Source organism: Mandrillus leucophaeus, unplaced genomic scaffold (genome assembly GCF_000951045.1).
Source record: "Mandrillus leucophaeus isolate KB7577 unplaced genomic scaffold, Mleu.le_1.0 Scaffold4, whole genome shotgun sequence".
Lineage (NCBI taxonomy): Eukaryota > Metazoa > Chordata > Mammalia > Primates > Cercopithecidae > Mandrillus > Mandrillus leucophaeus.
The window spans coordinates 2,521,497-2,541,500 of NW_012104253.1; the positions used below are offsets into that span (position 1 = coordinate 2,521,497).

At 41.7% G+C, this 20,004-nt stretch overlaps 1 pseudogene across 1 annotated transcript in view; it reads right to left on the reverse strand.

Moving 5' to 3' along the window:
• The window catches only part of LOC105547982, a 44,545-nt pseudogene extending 31,157 nt beyond the window's left edge, over positions 1-13,388 (reverse strand). The window contains exons 1-2 of the transcript XR_001007322.1: positions 13,316-13,388; positions 13,125-13,262 (exon numbers count right to left, since the gene is read on the reverse strand). The product of XR_001007322.1 is annotated as a eukaryotic initiation factor 4A-II-like (transcript). The remainder of the gene's footprint in view (positions 1-13,124; positions 13,263-13,315) is intronic.
• Between the last annotated feature and the right edge of the window lie 6,616 nt (positions 13,389-20,004).

Sequence of the window (20,004 nt, forward strand, 5' to 3'; positions counted from 1 at the left end):
TGAGAGCCTCTCAAAAACAAAAACAAAAACAAAACAAAACAAAAAACCAAAAAACTTACATGATATATATGTTAGTTAGCCTGATTTTTATCATTTCACAATGTATACGTGTAACAAAATATCACATTGTACTCCATTAATATACACAATCATTTGTCAATTAAAAGAAAACTAAAAAACAGTGTGTGTATATATATTCTTTTCATGTATGTGTGTGTATATATATCTATATATATCTATACATAGAGATAAAGAAAAACAGAGTCAGAGGCATCATACTTCCTGATTTTAAATTATATTACAAAGCAATAGTATCAAGATAGTATGATACTAGTATAAAAAACACACATATAGACCAATGGAACAGAATAGAGAGCCCAGAAATAAACCTAAGCGTGTACAATAAACTAATTCTTGACAAGGCCATGAAGAAGATAGGATTAGGAACTGATTAGGAACTGGATCAGTTCTGGGTTGTTGGTCTAGTTAGTTTCAGTCATCTCTGGTTATGAATATCTTGAGGTTGCAGTCTGTTCTGTTGTATGAGACACTCTGTCCATTAGTTTTTTTATTTTTTAATTTTTCCATAAGTTATTGAGGTACAGTTTTTATTTGGTTACATGAATAAGTTCTTTAGTGGTGATCTGTGAGATTTTGGTGCCCTCATCACCTGAGCAGTAATATATTGTATCACATTTGTAGTCTTTTATCCCTCGTCCTCCTCCCACTCTTCCCCACAGGTCTGCAAAGTCCATTGTATCATTCCTATGCCTTTGCATCCTCATAGCTCAGCTCCCACATATCAGTGGGAACATATATTTGGTTTTCCATTCCTGAGTTACTTAGAATAATCTCCAATCTCATTAGATTTTTTATTTCTGTGATTCAATCTGGATTTTCTCTTTCTTTTCTTTTGCTCCTACTACCATCTATTAATTTTTTTCTTCTAACATTTTTCATTTTTAGAATTCCCGTTAGAATATTTTAAAAGTATAAACTCCAAGTCCTTAGTGAATTTATCTGTTTTCTTGAACATAGTAATCATAGTTATTTTAAAATTTCTTCACTGATCAATTATCTAAATCACCTGTGGGTCGGTTTCTATTGTTTGTTTTTATCTCTTGGTTTTCAGCCATTTTTTTACCCCCCCAGAACCCCGCCCCACTTTTTAGCATGCTTCAAAATTTTTGTTTGGATGTCAGGCCTTATAAGTATAAATATGAAGAGACTATGGACATGTTATTTTCCTCCTGAGGGAGTTAACTTTTTCTGCTGGCATGCAGAGTAACAGGCCACCTTGATCTTGTTGAGCATTGGTTTTAAGTTCTGTTAGGTTTGGCCTATTTCAATTTCCCCTTACTCCTAAGGTATGGTCTGTGACTGGTTTTGTGTGATTGGTTTATTTCACTTAGTACAATGCCCTCAAGTTTCATCCATGCTGTGGCATATGTCAGAATTTATTTTCTTTAAAAAGTCAAACAATATTCCAGTAATGCATAAAATGCATTTTGCTCATTCATTCATTCATCAATGAACACTTGGGTTGCTACCATGTTTTAGCTATTGTGAATAATGGTACTATTTGTATGGCTGTAAAAATATCTCTTTGAGAACCTACTTCCAATTATTTTGGTTATAAATCCAGAAGTGGAATTGCTGGATCAAACAGTAATTCTATTTTTAAAGTTTTGAGGAACTGCTGTATTATTTTCCACAGTGGCTATATCATTTTGCATTCCCACTAACAGTGTACAAATGCTCTAATCACTTAACCACTCCATATCCTTGCCAACACTTGTTATTTTCTGTTTTTTTTTTTTTTTTTTTTTTTTTTAAATAGCCATCCTAATGGGTGTGAGGTGGTATCTCATTGTAGTTTTGATTTGCATTTCTCTAATGATTAGTGATGTTGAACATCTTTCCCTGTGCTTATTGGCCATTTGTAGACTTCTTAGAGAAATGTCTATTCAAATCCTTGCCTGATTTTGAATCAGGTTGTTTGTTTTTTGGTGTTTGAGTTTAAAGAGTTTTGTATATTTTCTCTGTAATGTAGATTTTCAGTTTACTCCGTTGATTATGTCTTTTGATGCACAAAATTTTTCCATTTTCATAAAGTCAGTTTTTTCTATTTTTTTCTTTTGTTGCCTGTGCTTTTAGTATTACATCCAAAAAATTACTGCCAAATCCAATGTTATGAAGATTTTACCCTACGTTTTTTCTAGGAGTTTTATAGTTTTAGGTCTTATGTTTAGGCCTTTAGTCCGTTTTGAGTTAATTTTTGTATGTGGTTTTAGGTAAGGGTTCAATTTCATTCTTTTGCACGTGTGTATCTAGTTCTCCTGGCATCACTTGTTGAAAAGACTGCCTTTACCCCATTGAGTGGTCTTGGCATCCTTGTAGAAAATAATTTGACCATATATGCAAGACTTTTGGACTCTTTGTTCTATTCCATTGGTCTACATGTCTGTCTTTATGTCAATACCACTCTGTTTTGATTACTATAGCTTTGTATCAAATTTTGAAATCAAGAAGTTTTAGTCCTCCATCTTTGTTGTTCTTTTTTTTCCTTTCAGGATTGCTTTGTCTATTAGGGATCCCTTGAGCTTCCACACAAATTGTAGGATGGCTTTTTCTATTTCTGCAAAAACATGAATGGGATTTCGATCAGGATTGCCTTGAATCTGTAGATCATTTTGAGTAGTACTGACATCCTAACAACATTAAGCCTTCCAATCCACGAACATGGGATGTTTCTCCACTTATTTATGTCTTACTTAATTTCTTTCATCAATATTTTATAGTTTTCATTGTACATATCTTGTATCTCTTTGGTTAAGTTAATTCTTAAGTATTTTACTCTTTTTGATGCTATAATAAATGAAATTATTTTCTTAATTTCCTTTTTGGATTTTTCAATGACAGTGTATAGAAATGCACTAATTTTTGCTTGTTGACATTGTGTCCTATTACTTTGCTGAATTTGTTTATTAGTTCTATAACAGATATTTTTCTTGGTGGAATCTTTAGAGTTTTTTACACACAATATCATCTGTGAACAGGGATAATTTTGCCTCTTCATTTCCAGGTTGGATTCCTTTTTTTCTTGCCCGATTGTTCCAGTTAGGACTTTCAGTACTATGTTGAATAGAAGTGGTAACAGTGGTATCCTTACCTTATTCCTGATCTTAGAGGAAAAGCTTTCAGTCCTTCACTATTGAATTTGATGTTGACTTTGGAATTTTCATATATGGATTTTATTACATTAAGGCAGTTTCCTTCAATTTCTGACTTGTTGAGTGTTTTTAACATGAAAATGTGTTCAATTTTATACAATGCTTTTTCTATATCAGTTAGGATGACCATGTTTTTTTCCCCCTTTTATTCTGTTAGTGTGGTGTATTATATTGATTGATTTTCATATGTTGAAATGTCCTTCATTGCAGAAATAAATCCAACTTGGTCATGCTGCATAATTCTTTTAATATGTTGCTGAATTCAATTTGTTAGTATTTTGTTGAGGAATTTTGCATAATTTTCTAAGGAATCTTGGTCTGTAGTTTTCTTGTGGTATCTTTGTCTGGCTTTGATATCAGCATATGCTGGCCTCATGGAACAAGTTTGGGCGTGTTCTCTCCTCTTCAATGTTTTAGAAAAGTTTGAGAAGAATTGGTATTTGTTCATCTTTAGATGTTTTTTAGAATTCACTAAAGAAGTCATCATGTCCGAAGCTTTTCTTTGTCAGAAGATTTTTAATTACTGCTTAAATCTCCTTTCTGGTTATAGGTTTATTCAGATTTTCCATTTTCTTACATTTTAGTCTTGTCAGGTTTTGGGTTTCCAGACATTTGTCCATATCATCTAGGTTATCTAACTTGTTGATGTACAATTATTCATAGTGCTCTCTTACAATCCTATTTATTTCTGTAGAATTCGTAGTAATACTCCAGGTAATTTAGAAATTATTTCTGACTTCAATAATTTGAGTACTCTTGCTCTCCCGTCTGTTTTTTTTTTTTTTTTTTTTTGTCCATCTAGCTAAAGGATTGTCAATTTTGTTGATCTTTTTGAGGAGCTAAATTTTGGTTTTGTTCCTTTTCTTTATTATTTTTCTTTAAGATTTTAAAAATCTTTATTATTTTCCTCACTCTGCTAGCTTTGGGATTAGTCTGTTTTCATTTTCCTAGTTCCTTAAGTTGTAAAATTTAGGTGGTTGATATGAGATATTTCTTAATTTTTAATGGAAGATTTATAGGTATCAATTTCTCTGTTAGGACTGATTTTGCTGTGTTACATACGTTTTGATGTGTGTTGTTTCTGTTTTCATTCATCTCTAAGTATTTTCTAACTTCTCTTGTTATTTTCCTTTGATCCATTGGCTGTTTAAGAGTGTGTTATTTAATTTCCACAAATTTGTGAAATTTCCAGTTTTCCTTCTGTGACTGATCACTCACTTCATTCTGTTGTGGTCAGAGAAGATACGTTGTATTATATTTATCTTTTAAAATTAATTGAGGCAAATTTGTAGTCTAACATATGTTTTATCCTGGAACATATCTCGTGAACACTTGAGAAGAATGTGTATACTGTTATTGCGCACAGTGTTCTGTACATGTTTATTAGATTTAATTGGTTTATTGTGTTGTTCAAGTCCTATATTTCCTTACTTATCTTCTGTCTGGTTGCTCTATCCATTATTAAAAATGGGATATTGAATTGTCCAACTATTATTATAGATCTATTTCTTTCTTCAGTTTTGTCAGTTTTTGCTTTCTATATTTGATGCTTTATATACTAGTTGTGCAAATGTTTATAACTGTTTATGTCATCTTTCTGTATTGAATCATTTACTAATATGTAAGTCCTTTTCTGTCTCTTACGAGCTTTTTTGATTTAAAATCTATTTTATCTGACATTAGTGTAGCTACTACTGTTCTCTTTTAGCTATTATTTTCATGGAATATCTCTTTACATTCTTCACTTTCAGCCTATTTCTGTCTTTGGATGAAAAGTGAACCTTTTGTAGACAGCATATAGTTGGATCATTCTTTTTAAATCCATTCTGCCAATCACTTTTGATTGGAGAGTTTAATCCATTTACATTTAAAGTAATTTCCAATAAGAAAGAACTTATTTCTGTCATTTTGTTATTTGCTACTGGTTTTCTGTAAGCCTCATAGCTCTTTTATCCGTCATTACCTGATTTACTTTTTCTTCTTGTAACGACACACTTAAATTTCTTTCTCATTTCCATTTTTTGGTATATTATTTAGCTATTTTATTTGTGGTTACTGTGGTGATTATGTTTAACAGTCTAGTTATAAAACTCTAATTTGAATTGTACAGAGAGTTTTATACTTATTTCCTCATGGTTCCCACCACTTCAGAATTTTATCCCCTAAGTCCCAGATGGTTAGGCAACTCTAAACTCCAACTTCTGTTTCCTAAACCCACAAAGACTTCTACTTTCTTCTTGGACTTTGTTTTTCTGAACTGGGAAGTAGAAAATGCCCTTATGGAAAATGTGAGGATATTTGTGAAATGTATGTCATGTACTTACCTTCTCTCAGTGTTCATAACCCTTCAAGTTCTGTTGGCCTTGGCTGGCCTCTAATGCCTTCATATAATTGTCTTACATGTTTTAACTATCTTTTGCAGTTGTTGTCAGTAAGAGGATTAGCTCTACAAGTCATTCTATCATGGCTAGAGTCAGAATCCCACTCCCCTTCAGAATTTCTTTTTAAAATTTAATGCATTATAGTACATCGAGGATAAAATTTTTACCAATTTGTCAGACGATAGCCTCTTCAAGCGTTCTTGAAAACTTGACGTGTCTCCATCAGTTTTGAATGCTTCCTTACTTTCTGGCACAAATAATTTTTACTTCCCTTGCCCCAGGCCTATTAATTAGCTTCTAGGACAGTTTAGTGGAGACAGATAAAAAGTAAATATTCAAAAATTATTTCATACCAATACTTCTAATGTCATTCCAACATCCTGAAGTTCTTCCCATCCTCCCATTTTATTTTTGAATCCTCCTTCTCTCCAAAAGAACCCTACTTTTCAATAACATCCATATACTTACTTTTTGCTCAATCTTACAATGAACAGAAAATAGTTTAGGGATTGCAGCCCCAAATCCACTACCAACAACAAACTTTTCAATAAAGTTCAGGACTTCTTTAAGTTCTTCTTCTTCTACACAAACAGACCAATGGGTTCAAAAAGTGTTTGGATTTATTATCATTTTCTCCTATACGGTTATGATATCAAACTGATATACAGTTACTCCACTTGTTTCTATTCATGTAATTTCAGTGTTTTCCCCCAATCTTATTGAATTTTATTTTATAAATGTATAATATATTAACATGATTTAAAAGTCAAAATAGTTAAAAAAGATGTATTCAGAGAAGCCTCATTTTCTTTCCTTTCCCTTACTATGAGTGGGGGTGAGCATTTACAAATTTGTATTTAAGGTGTCTACTCTTATAGTTAACCAATTTTGTTGGTTTCTGTTTTATTCTATGTCTTTTTACATATATTCACAATTTTCTCTATTTCTTTTGTGGAACTAAATGGTTTCAACTTCTTATCTTTACTGGGATCAATTTTGGTAAATTGTACTTTCCTAGAAAAGCTGCTTTCTGTTTCTGTGGATTTGTCTAATCTGCATATATCATATAAAAGAAACCAGGCAACATGTGACCTTGTGTGTCTGGCTACTTTCACTTAACGTTTTTGAGGTACATCCAAATTTTAGCAGGTATCAGTACTTTGTTCCTTTTTATGGCTGAGTGATGTTCCCTTGTATGGATAGACCACATTTTGTTTATCCATCATCCATTGAAGGACATTTGGGTTGTTTCTATCTTTTGGGCATCATGAATAATTCATGTACAAGTTTCTGTGTGGACATATGCTTTCATTTCTTTGGGGTATATTCCTAGGAGCAGAATTGTTGGGTCAGATGGTAATTTTTTTTTGTTTAACTTTTTGAGGAACGGCCAGACTGTTTTCCCAAATTGGCTATATCATTTTACCTTCCTGCTACTTTAATCTCTGTTATTTCCCTATTGCATATTCTTTTGGTTTACTTCGTTAACTTTCTAATTTTTTTGAATTGGAAAGTTAGTTCACTTATCTTTGTTACTGATACGAATATTTGAGGTTGTGAATTTTTCTTTGACGACCATCTTACAGTATCCCCAAAATGCCAATATGTAGCCTTGCCATTATATATTTTTTTAAAAAGCTCTGCAGTTTCCATTTGTATTTTAACTTTCAGCTGACAGTTATTTGAGAGAGATTTTAAATTTTCAGGCAAAAAATTTGCTTTTTGAATTAGTTTTTAACGTCTAGTTTTAATGTATTATAACCAACAAGGATTATTTGTATCATTTCTATTTATGAAGAGTATTGTGATCTGTGCGTGTGTGTTTATTTTGGTGAATGTTCCATGCGTATCTGAGAATAAGGTGTATCTTTGTTGTGATGTGAATTTTACACATAACCAGAAGATCTTCCTTATTGATTATACTGTTCAGTTATTCCATAACCTTGCTTTTTCGGTTGTTCATTTGACTAGGAGCAGTGTATAAGTCTCCTATTAGTAATATATTTTTGTCTATTTCTTCTTATATCTCCTGTAGCTTTTGCTTTCTAAAGTGGCTGCTGTGCTGCTTGCCACATAGGTATTCTTAACTGTTACATTTCCACTGGCCTAATAATGTAACATCTTTTTCACACTTAATGCTTTCTGGCCTGAATTCTACCTTGTTTGAAAATGATGGCTGTAAATAAGCAGAGTCAAATCCCTGCTTGTTTGTGACCATTTTCCTAAGTCACTGTGTTTAGAGTGTTGGCTTGCTATGTAAGCCAATTTGAAAATCTTTTTCTTTTAATAAGTGAGTTAAGCCTATTCATGTTACTGCTATGACTGATATGCTGGTCTCCACTCTATGTTATTGTATATAGTATTTATTGTTTCTTTCTCCATGTCATCTGTTTTCCTTGTTCTACTTTTTTAAAGCACAACTTCCTTTATGCTCTCCTTGTTCTTATTTTTTTAAAGCATAACTTTATTTCTGTGTGTGTGTGTGTGTTTTTTAAACAGCTTTGAGATTTACTTCACATACCATACAACTCACCCATTTAAAGTGTACAAGTCAGTGGTTTTTGGTTTATTACATTAGTATTTAAACATATGGTAAAACACAGATAATATAAAATTTATCATTTTAACCATTTTTAAGTGTATAATTCAGTGGTGTTAAGTACATTTATGTTGTTGTGCAACTATCACCATTATTTCCAAAATAGTTTATTACCACAAACAGAAACTCTGCACCCATTAAGCAATAACTCCCCATCTCCCCTTTCCCCGTAGCTCATAGTAACCTCTATTCTATTTTCTGTCTCTATGAATTTGCCTATTCTAAGTACCTTATATAAGTGAAATCAGACATTTGTCCTTTTATGCCTGACGTATTTCACTAAGCATAGTATTTTCATGGTTTACCTACATTGTAGTGTGTTTTTGTTTTTACATTTCTTTTGCAATTTAGGCACGTTTGTGTTTTTGATTGAGTGACTGTCTTTATTCTAATATCCTTTGTAATGTTTAATTAGCTTGAGCAATATAGGATTAGCATTTTTGTAGGGAAAAGATGGTCAGATATTGTCAGTTTCACACAGTGCAAACTAATACTGTTTGGTTTGTCAGCGTGAAGTGACATCCTTTGTCTGCCACCTATTATTTATGTGACAATCAATGAGTTTGTTCTGTTTCCCCTTGATCTCTCTTTTTTTCCTCTCATTTTAAGTTCATTATTTCTATTTTGTCAGAACATATAATAGTTATCTGTTATTATTCTACTCTGGTCTCTGTTTTTCTGTTAGTCTGAGACCTACAATTACACATATTTAATGCTCACCACCAGCCTTCTGGTCGCTTTCTTGGGAAGGGCTTGTGAGTACAGTATTTCCTGGGTTCTTGCACATTTGAAATGGCTTTTCACAGCCTGAATGCTGGAAGGACAGCTTGGCCTGACAGTCCTTGCAATTTCCAATTAAGTTCATTCAGGTGCTCAAAAATGTCAAGTTAAGTGCATCATTTTTTGAAGCTGAGTGAGAAGCTAAGTGAGAATCATTTACACTTTTCCACCCCCATTTCTTCTCTTAGCTCTTAAGCTCTCGACAAGTCTCATTCTTTGGACAGCCACTTTGGCATGGAACAGCCGAGCCCAGTATTCTGATGACACTTTTTTTTTTCACATAACATTGAAACAGACGGTTCTGTCACAGCTTGGATTTTATTAGAGTCACTCATTTGATCATGTAATTTAACGTGGATGTCAGATCTGCACGCAAACTTTCTATACCAGAGGCTGTGAATAATGCCAGGCATTACTGGAATCTCAGGGTTTTCTAGAACAAACTCTTGGTGGAGAGCTGTTATACGTCCCATCATTACAGCCACATCTGTATGCAACACAGCAGGGCCTCCACCACCAGCTATGTGTCTCGAAGTATTAATTGTCCAGTTTGAATGATTCATTCCCAGTCATTTGTTTTGGGACTACTCAGAAGAACAGTGTCCTCCCCAGCCTTTTTCTTTTGGGATTCGTATTAGTGCTATTAACTGAGCCCAATTAGTAATGTATTAATATATAGATTCATCAATCTGCAGTGAAAACTGTTTTTGACTTAATAAGACTTTGGATTGGTGTCATCTGTGTCATCTGACATGTTGTCAATTCGTTTACTAATAATATTATTTGAAAATGTCACCTTTTCCATTTCCTTTGCTTCATTAGTCCCAAACACAGTGTTGACAATTTCCAATCAGGCTGTTAGAATGAGTGATTCTGCAATTATGTGAGTCATTTCGGCTTTAGGTCGTAATCGCTCGACCTTGTAACCAGCTCCTTGGGCTCCATCGGATGCTGGGGCAATCGATCTCAGCCAAGAACTTTGTTTCTTAATTCGTGTTTGTGGATGCTTAGAAAAGGTCACAGCTTTTTTTCTGGGCAAAAAGCACATTGCGTGGTGAGGTGGTGCCCGCCACTTGGCTCCTTTGCCTCTCTGGATAATTCCCCCATCCAAATAAGACTTTAAGGCGGAAAAGGGATAATTGTCAGGAGCACACGAACCCCAATGTGTGATAATTCTCATTATGCTGCCTAACTAACGACTTAGACTTTTGGGGGGAATTATTGGTCGTCTTGTGACTGTGATAGCTTTCCAGTCTTAATTAAAATATTGTCAATTACAGAGAACATAAAAATATCTGTAAAAGTACATCCATTTGGATATGAAATGCTTAAGGAGACCAGAGGCCTTTATAGTCTCTGAAGACTGATTTTAAAGAGTTTTTAAAAAGGCTGTCTGCATTATTAGAAGTTTAAAAATAAACAAAAATAAAAAAATTGAAGCATGGACTAAATAAAATAGGATGTATCAAAGTGTTGATTTTCATTTAATTCAGGAATTAAATTTCTGAAAACGGCATGCAATGTGACTATTATCCACACACATGTATAATAATGAACCTTTTTAGAAGATAGATTTCCTGGTGCTGTAAATGCCAATAGTCCCTCATTAATGTATTGATTTGTTTAAAGTATGTTAAATACCTATCTTAAGAAAACCTGGCTAAGTGCGGTGTTAATCCCAGCACTTTGGGAGGCCCAGGAGGGTGGATCACGAGGTCAAGATATTGAGACCATCCTGGCCAACATGGTGAAACCCCGTCTCTACTAGAAATACAAACATTAGCTGGGCGTGGTGGCACGCACCTGTGGTCCCAGCTACTCAGGAGGCTGAGGTAGGAGAATCGCTTGAACCCGGGAGGCAGAGGTTGCAGTGAGCCGAGATCATGCGACTGCACTCCAGCCTGGGTGACAGAGTGAGATTCTGTCTCAAACAAAAACAAAAACAAAAAACCTAGCATTATTTTTAAATTTCTAAAACAAATTGATTTAAATTTCTGAAATAATAATTCATTATGAAATTTTGTTAAGAATCAGACTGGTAGTCAGGCAAGGTGGCTCACGTCTGTAATCCCAGCACTTTGGGAGGCCCAGGCGGGCAAATCACTTGAGGTCAGGAATTCAAGACCAGCCTGGCCAACATGGTGAAACTCTTTATCTACTAAAAATAGCAAAAATTAGCCAAGCACAGTGATGCACGCCAGTAGACCCAGCTACTCGGGAGACTGAGGCAGGAGAATCCCTTGAACCCAGGAGGAGGAAGTTGCAGTGAGCCAAGATCGTGCCACTACATTCCAGCCTGGGCAACAGAGCGAGACTCCCTCTCAAAAAAAAAAAAAGAAAAAAAAAAGAGAATCAGACTGACTAATTGTAAATATCAAGTAGCAAAGTCAATTATGCTTTATTTGGAAACACCTAACGCTAAGAGTCATTACCACTAAGATAAAGAAACAGAATATAGACCTCTAAGGAGGGAATTAAAATAAGAGTTAATCAAAAAGAAAACTAAATATCTTTGCAGAATAAAGAAAGAAGAAGAAAGAAGAAGAACTTCACTTTGCAGAATAAAGAAAGAAGAAGAAAGAAAGAAGAACTTCACTAATAAAGCTGGCAGCTAGATGAAATCTGACTGTGGGTTGATTGATGGGAAGGTCAGCGTCGTGCCCCTGGGTGTAGTGTCTAGGGCACTCTCTGGATGGGGGCTACCCATACAATCTTAGGTGCCAGAATAAGAGGGACTGAATTTAGGATTCGTTACTTCCAAAGAGAAAGAGTCACTGAGAGAGATGTCGGGGCCAGCTACAGTGGGGTGCTGGTCACCATCTTGGTTCCATTTGGCATTTGAAGCCAACGCTGAGGTAGAGAGGTAAGAAAACAGAGCAGAGAGATGGAAGGCACCAGGGTCTTTGAGGACCACACCCAGCTGCTGAAACCACACCCTGAACCCCATTCCACTTCTAGACTTCCTGTTATATGAAATGATACCTGTTTTTACGGTTTTAGCTTGAGTCAGGAGGTTTTACGTTTCTTGTGGCCAAAGGCATTTAAGCTGAGGTGATCCTTAATAAATGTTTTTTCAATGGATAGATGGAAAGTTGAATGAGGAGGTTATTAAGGGATTAAAGTAAAGGCCATGTATGCAGGCGGGGCTGGAACTCCCTCCCCACAAATGGTGCCTGGTGTGGGCTAGGGTGGGTGAAACAGCGTACTGGGCTGGCCCTCACTGCCAGGTGTGATAGAAAGCGCCTCTGTCTTCACAGCAAAGGCTGGTGAGCGAACCAAAGAGTTTTGCAAAGTTTTATTATGATTCAGAAAGGAGTGACAGTGAGGGGGCGACAGGCATGAGTGATCACTCTCAGCTCAGACAGATTTCATCTTCTGAACGTTCAATCAGAGCATGAGTGATTGGTGGGTATTAAAGGCGCACCTTTAAAGGTCAGTGCAGCAGACAGAAGTCCTCGTGGCCCAGACATGTGCCTTGAGTAACCACGGCGGAATTCATTAACTTGTCGTGGCTGTCCCAGAGCCTGTCAGCTGGCCTTCCACGGACATATGCCATCCTCAACCACATCCATGCTGGCCGGGCCAAAGGAGGAAGCCATACAGGGCCAGAGTATGGGCAGCTGGGGAAAGCAAGGCCCAGCGCCCCATCCAGTTCCCTTCACGTTGTTCTCACAGTAGCCAGCAATTATTGAGCACTTACTGTGTGCCAGCACACTGGCAAGTCCTGGATACTTAATGCTCACAACCTCTTTTGGAGACATACCTGGTGAGTCCCATTCAAAGAAAAGGAGGCTTGGGCATGGCCCTGGACATCCCAGGGACAGAGCTGGGGTGGAGCCCAGGCTCCCAGCTGTACCCAACACTACTCACCACCAGGGGCCCACGCTGGGCGTGGGACACACCCCCACATAACACAGCTGTAAACACGTTCCCAGTAAAGAGGGACACACATTTTTGGGGTGTGGGTGGTTTAAGCAAGTCCCAGGGATTGCCCGCTTACTCCTTCTAGGGGCCAGGGAAGATTGGCTGGAGGAGGCTGCCTGGGAGCCCCGGAGGCAAGCAGAGAACACCCCAGGACCGCCCCACACCGGGGGAGCAGCAGGCACGGCCCCTACAAACATCCCCTGGCACCTTGCAAAGCTAGAGCCCGCCCGGTGCCCTCCCCAGAGCGCCCTGGTCTTCGGTTGGTATTCAGCACATCTTCACAAACAGTGATAGAAAAACGATGGTTTCTGACTCCAACAGAGATGCCAGCTCGCGGAGGAAAATCTGGAAGGTGTTGAAGCATAGACGCTGGAACATAAACTGACTCATGATCTCACTGGTAGAAGGGCTGGGAACACCGTGGGCTCTCTTCTCCCCGCGCTCCTCTCTCCGGGTCTCTGTTTCCCTCATTCCACGATGTTTAGTGAGCACCTGCGGAGGGGGCTGCCCCGGTTGCAGGGCTCGGGGCAGGCGAAGGGGCGAGCGTGGGCGAGGCAGAGCTGGTGAACGTGGGCTGGGAAGGGCGCCCCTGGCGGGCGGCCCGGGCACAGAGGCTTTTGAGCTGGCCTCTCGGGCAAGGCAGGAGGACTGCCTGGGGGAGGCGGCCACGCGCCCACCCTAGAGGAAAGCGGCCACCAACGCGGAGGGGTCTGGCCCCCACTGATCCTCTGGGGCCGAGCCGCCTCGTGTGCCAGCGAGGCCACCAGCACACCTGGCTTGGGCTCCCAGCCCCGCGCACCTCCACGTCGGGGGCGCAACACCTGTGCCCAAGCCCCGGGCTCTGAGAACGTCTGGACTTTAGATAGGCCTCGCGCTTCCAGCGCTGGGAAGTCCTGCATCCCCTAACCGGCGTCTCTCCTGGATGCAGTGGGGGTGAACCCCTGGGGTCTTGCAGATTTCGAAACTGCTCTGCTTCCAGGACCTCCCCTTGGGCACCCTCCTGCCCCGCCCAGGCAACTCAAAACCAGCATGTCCCCAGACACACTTCCCAAAACACACTCTGCAGTGCCCCAGACCTGCTCCTCCCTGAGTCCTCGGTATCCGGGAACCATCGGGGCAGTACATCAGGCTAGAAGCCGGGGGCCACCCCACCATCCCGCCACAAGCCCCTCCGAGGCACCGCTGTGTCCAGGTTTTGCAAACTCCACCTCCTGAAGGGGCGGGGGTCTGTCCACTTCGCCCCGTCTGCCCTGGCAGCACTTCCTCTGTGGTTCGCACCCCCACAGCAGCCTCCTGGGAAGGCACCTCCCTGGGGCCCCTCTCAGTCCACGGTGTGGACATGGTGAGTTCTTAAACCATGAACTTCTGATTTCGCAGCTCTGCTTGAAGACTTCAGCGTCAGGCTTCCTATTGCTCTTACGATAATGATCAAAATTCTCAACAAAGTTTCCCTGATAAATGCTCTTAACGTGCCCCACAGCATCCCTAACTGTAATGAATAAATCATTGGTCCTCACGGCAGCGGATTAATCGTCTGTGAGTGTGGGTTTAATCTTTCTCTTCTGGAGTTTAGCTGTCACTGCCGTATCCCCAGCACGGAGCACAATGACATGTTTATATGTAGAAAATTGAGCGAAAAATAAAAACAACTAACATTTGGGTACTTATTATCTTCCAGGCAACAAGCTATGCATTTTGCATATATTAGCAAATCCATGAGGCAGGTGCTGTCTTCATCGTACAGGTGAGAAGCCTGAAGCTCAGAGAGGTGAAGTAACGTCTCCAAGGCCATGCTCTGAAATCAACAAAAGGTGCATCAGTTTATTGTGGGAAACATCAGAACATGCAGAGAAATTAACAAAGAGAAGTCTCTCAGCAATGACCATTGTTAACGTTTTGGTGTATTTCTTCCTAGACATTTTCCTATGTCTCTGCATAGTGACATACTGTCCAGAGTGCTTGTAATCTGCTAGACAGTTTGATGAGACTGAGTTTTCATGGTAGTAGCCATGGCACTATTTGTATTCATATTTTAGGGTACGGCTAAACTGAAATTTGCTTTTGCTCAACTTAGCCCCTATTGTGAACATTAGGCACTTTGCACTTCCCGTGCTGAAAACGTGGTAGTCATAAACATGCTAGTAGCTCAATCGTCCTGCCTATCTTTACTGTGTTCTTCATTCCTAGCAGTGGGGCCTGGGTCAAAAGTTATGCAGGGTTTTAAGGCTTTGGATCAGTGGTTCGGGATTGTCCTCTGGGAAGGGCTGAGAGGCACACACGCCTGCCGGTGGTGATAGGCATTACTTCCTAGTGCAGAGTCAGGTCTGCACCTGGCACCCCCTGCCCATCCAGGTTGGGTCCCTGGCATTCAGTTATGTAGAACAGACCAGAAAAATTAAAAAAGAATCCTCTTCTGCACCTTCCCTGAAGGACCACTGGCCTGCTGTCTCTCCCCGACTCCCCCGCTGGAGTTCACACCTGCTGAATCGCGACCCCATTGCGGCCAAGCCCTGGTGCGCTGCCCTGCGAAATCAAAGGTGGTGTCTAGGCACAGAAGCTGGGATGACTTTGTCCCCTTTGTTCTAATCTAGAATCTATGTCCCCTTTGTTCTAAGCTAGAATCCAGCCAGGATTATGTGAGTCAGAAGCCAGGGGTGACTGTGTTTTTTCTCCTTCCTCTTTCTTCAGATCAGGAAGATTCCCACAGCTGCTGAGTCAGTACTTTGAAGAAAGCACTGGATTCCCTCTCACAATGGGACTTGGATTTTTTTAAGGAAAAGGTTTCCTAAGTTTTCAAATAACCTGGAGCAGTTGAACAAACTTAAGGTGAAGTGTGGTCCCTGCTGGCTGGGTTCGAGGGGCTGCGTCTCTCCGAGTGGATGCTGGTGAGGTGTGGAGGTGAGTGAAGGTTTAGCCGGGACTGGAAGAGAAGGGGACAGCCTGGGGAATAAAAAAGAACTTTCCGTGAGACACTGTACTTCAATGCTAGATAATGCCAGGCTGAGGTATTTGCTAGCTTTAAAAACTACACCGTGCATGTTGTAGGCAAAGGCCGGCAGCCCCTCCCAGGGAAAGCGCTTCATTTGAGTCCGTAGAGACCTCCTAATCCAAGGCCCCTTTTCGTGATTTTTGAGGGGTGTGCAGGAAAAGAGGACAGAGGTCGTAGTTCGGGGATCGCTGGTGACCACGCACCAACTTTTTTGTGGTTTCCATCTCAGGAAGACAAAAAGGTGCCTGAGGACCTGTGTGGAAGGCCTGTCACACAGCACATCCTGAGAAATCTCTCCAGGAAGCTACCAGGCGGGCATCAGCGTCTTCATTGTGCAAATGAGAAACTGAGGCCACAGAGGGGAAGGGACATGCCCAGGATCACTGAGGCAAGATGGGAGAAGAGCAGGGATCTTGGGCGTGATCTTGACTCACTGCAACCTCCACCTCCCAGGTTCAAGTGATTCTCCTGCTTCAGCCTCCCAAGGAGCTGGGATTACAGGCGCCCGCCACCAGTCCTGGCTAATTTTTGTATTTTTATTAGAGACGGGGTTTCACCATGTTGGCCAGGCTGGTCTTCAACTCCTGATCTCAGGTGATCTGCCTTCCTCTGTCCCTTAGGGACCTCACCTTAGTGTGCCACACACTGGGAAATCGCCTTGCTTTTCTTAGAGCTCAGTGTTTTCCTGAGTCTGAGCCACTGTCTGGGTAGCCGTCCCCTGGCGAGGGCCATTCAGGGTTCCAGCAGTCACATGTCATGGTAAACAAGCTTCATAAACATCCCACGATAAATGTGGGAGGGAATCCCAGTAGGCACAATGACTACAGGTGGAATTGCTGGGAAAAAGTATGTTTTAAATGTTGGTAACTGGTCCTTCATTGGTCGTGGTCATTCATTCTTCCGCCAGCCGGGGCTGGTGTTCCTATATCCTCTGCTCACCAACAGAACATCTTATGTTTATTTGTTGGCAACGTGGCAGGTGAAACATGTACGCTGCCATTAAAAAAAATTATTCTTGTCTGGACACTGTGGCTCACACCTGTAATCCCAGAGCTTTGGGAAGCTGAGGTGGGTGGATTGCTTGAGGTCTGGAGTTCGAGGCTAGCTTGGGCAACACAGCGAGACCCTGTCTCTACAAGAAACAGAAAAATTAATGGGGCATAGTAGTGCACGCCTGTAGTCCCAGCTACTGGGGAGACTGAGGTGGGAGGATCACTTGAGCCTGTCTGAGAACAAACAAAACAAACAAAAACAAGAAAACAATACATAGTTTTAAAACATAGTTTTCAACACATTTGGGAAAATATAGGCAGTAGAAATAACATTTGTGCTGTTAATGCCTCAGACAGGGCTGGGCCCATAGTAGGTGCTCAATAAATATGTATTAAGTAAGTGAATAAGGAAGAAAGCCCCATGGCTCTGCCAACAAGAAACACTTCTGTCAACATTTCACTGTGTTTGTTTTCCCTGAGTAATTTTTCCTCTACATAATTTAGTTTTGTTTTCCATTCATTATGCTCACCCGTGCAGACACAGTTTTTAATCTTGTTTTTTTTTTCACTTCACATCGTTGACATGTATGTCTCTTCCAAGCTGCATTTAAACATCTCTATAATACCCTCACAGGTGTGTGAACCATAGATCATTTGAATCATCTATTGTGCTTTTAGGCTGTTTTCAATTTTTCTTTTTATAAATGATGCAGCGGAGTATCTTTATGCAGAGACTGTTTCCATACTTCCCCTTATGCAGAAGGAAAAGTAGGCAGAAGAAAGATTAACTTGGTCAAAGCTTTTAAAATCTGATTTAATACTTCTTAAGAATGATGCACCTTATGAAACAACTTTATATCTGTTGAAAAACCTAGTTCTTTTTTTAATATTGTTTTAAAAAATGACTTGTTCTGAACAATATCCTGTGCCTTTCAGAAGACAGCGACGGATATGAAAGGAGATTTGTTCTCTCCAAGCTCTTAGGAGGCGATCTGGCTCAGGAAACAGACACATCAGATCCGAGCATGTATCTGATGGTTGCTATGGGAACAAGTCATTTAACAGCCACTCGGCTAAAGCATTGATCAATAAGGGAGGGGGCAGGAGGGAAACAAATTAGTTGGTGTCTGAGTAGCCCTGAGAGAGAGCAATAACGCATTCCCTTCCCGTGGCAGGGGTCCGGGCAGGAGGCAGACACGAAGTCTTGTCCTTCCACGCTGGGATGCATGGCGTAGGAGGGCAGAGGGGACAGAGAACAGAATCATATTGGGGTGAGAAAACTGCTCCCCAAACCAGATATGGGGCAAGGGAGGCCTTAGACAAGGCTGGGAGCAGGGCTCCCAGGGATGGGGGTACGGCCGGTCCTGCTTCCCTATGCTCCTGCGATGTGCTCGCCGGGCCTGCTGGGATACCCTGTGGCACTCCATCGTTCAAGTGGGGAGTCCCAGTCTAGAGAGGAGCCGTGACTCCTTCCAGGTACACGGCCAACCCCACTTGTCTTCCGGGGGTTCCCAGCCTGGCAGGGGAGAAAGGCAAAGGCCCTCATGCGGTCATTCACTGATTCATCCACAAATACTTCCTGAGCCTGTCTGAGGGGCCACGCTTAGGCCTGGGCAGACAGCAGAGACCCAAGGAAAGGACAGAGCTTGGGCTTTGGGGCCAAATCGTGGCTCGGCCACTTGGCAGGCTCTTCACCTGTAACCTGTCGAGAAAGTGACGTCAAGTCAGAGCCAGGAGTGGGCATCGTGGAGTGCCCAGCTGCCACTGCTAGAACTCATCATCGCAAGGAAAGGCAGAGACAGAAGCAAGGGTTCCTAAGTGGAAGGTACTCATAAAGCCCTGACTGAATACGTGTGGCTGACACAGGGGTGTCAGCCTGGGCCGTCTCATGGGTGCTGTTGGTTGTGAGGGGAGGAGACCCTCTTTTCTGAGTCCCTCCCCAAATGAGTGCAAGTTGGGATACACATAAGAGGAGGATTCTAATAACATGCATGCCAAAATGCTGCTGTCCCAGCCTTTGGTTCCAGTAGTTTGACTTCTGGAAGTCTTTCCCAAGGAAATAACCTTGAACCCACAGTGTCTGCTGCAGCATTCTTCATAAGAGGAATTGCAAACAACCGCCAAGCCCCAAATCATGTGCTAGTTAAGAAAATAATGATTCCTTTTCTTGCTTTAACTCAGGTGATCCCTAGACACATAGCCAGTGGCCCGGAAGCTGCACTGTTTTGTGCACTGCAGGAGTGGGCATAGACGGGGCTGCCCGTCCTCCTCCTGGAAGGAGGGAGAACCCAGTCTGGCCTCCAGTGGTCAAGAGCTGACGCTAGACTCAGCAAGACCCAGTTCTCTCTCCTGCTCCTACTTCCTTGCTGCTGACCTGGGTGTCACTGAAGCCTCTCTGTGCCTCAGACTGCTCATGCGTAAGATGGGCACACGGCACACTGCCTACTTGATTGGGCTCAACCATGGGCAGTAAGTAGTTCGGTGTCTGGCCAGAGCCCTCAGGAAACAAAAACCCCATTAATTCAAATGCACGGGCCTGGAACAGGCTCTGGGGTGCCAGCCCGGGAGTCCCGCTCCATGAAGGCCACAATGGGGCTGGGCGGGCTGGGTTGGCATCCCAGGCCCCCCGGATCCTGGCTGTGCACCCCGGCCAGGCCACGCATCTCTGAGCCTCACTTTCCCGAGTGTGAGATGAGGCTAGAAGCTGCTTTCTCTTGCGTGTGTGGGGACTGGCGGTGACAACACGGCCAGGAGCCCAGGCCCAGCCTACGCGAGCAGGCTCGCCCCAGGCCACACGCCCCACTCCTGACAGCTCTGTGCAGCGAGTGCGTGCGCGAGTGGGTGGCTGTCTGCCAGGAGAGGGGCGCGGGGGCCCAAGAGGGCTTCACTGCTTCTAGAAAGATCACAAGCAAAAACCACCTCCGCGGCGGGACGCTCCTCCCAGGCCGCTGCGGTCCCGCTCGTGGCCTGCAGGGGGCAGGATGTCCCCGCGAGTCGCCCGTGTCTTCGCGTGTCCTCGAGTCACCCCGCACCGCTCGCAGCCTCCGCGCCTAGTTAAAGGGCCACGAGCTCATTTCTGCAAAGAAGGAGCCCAGCGGCCCCTCCC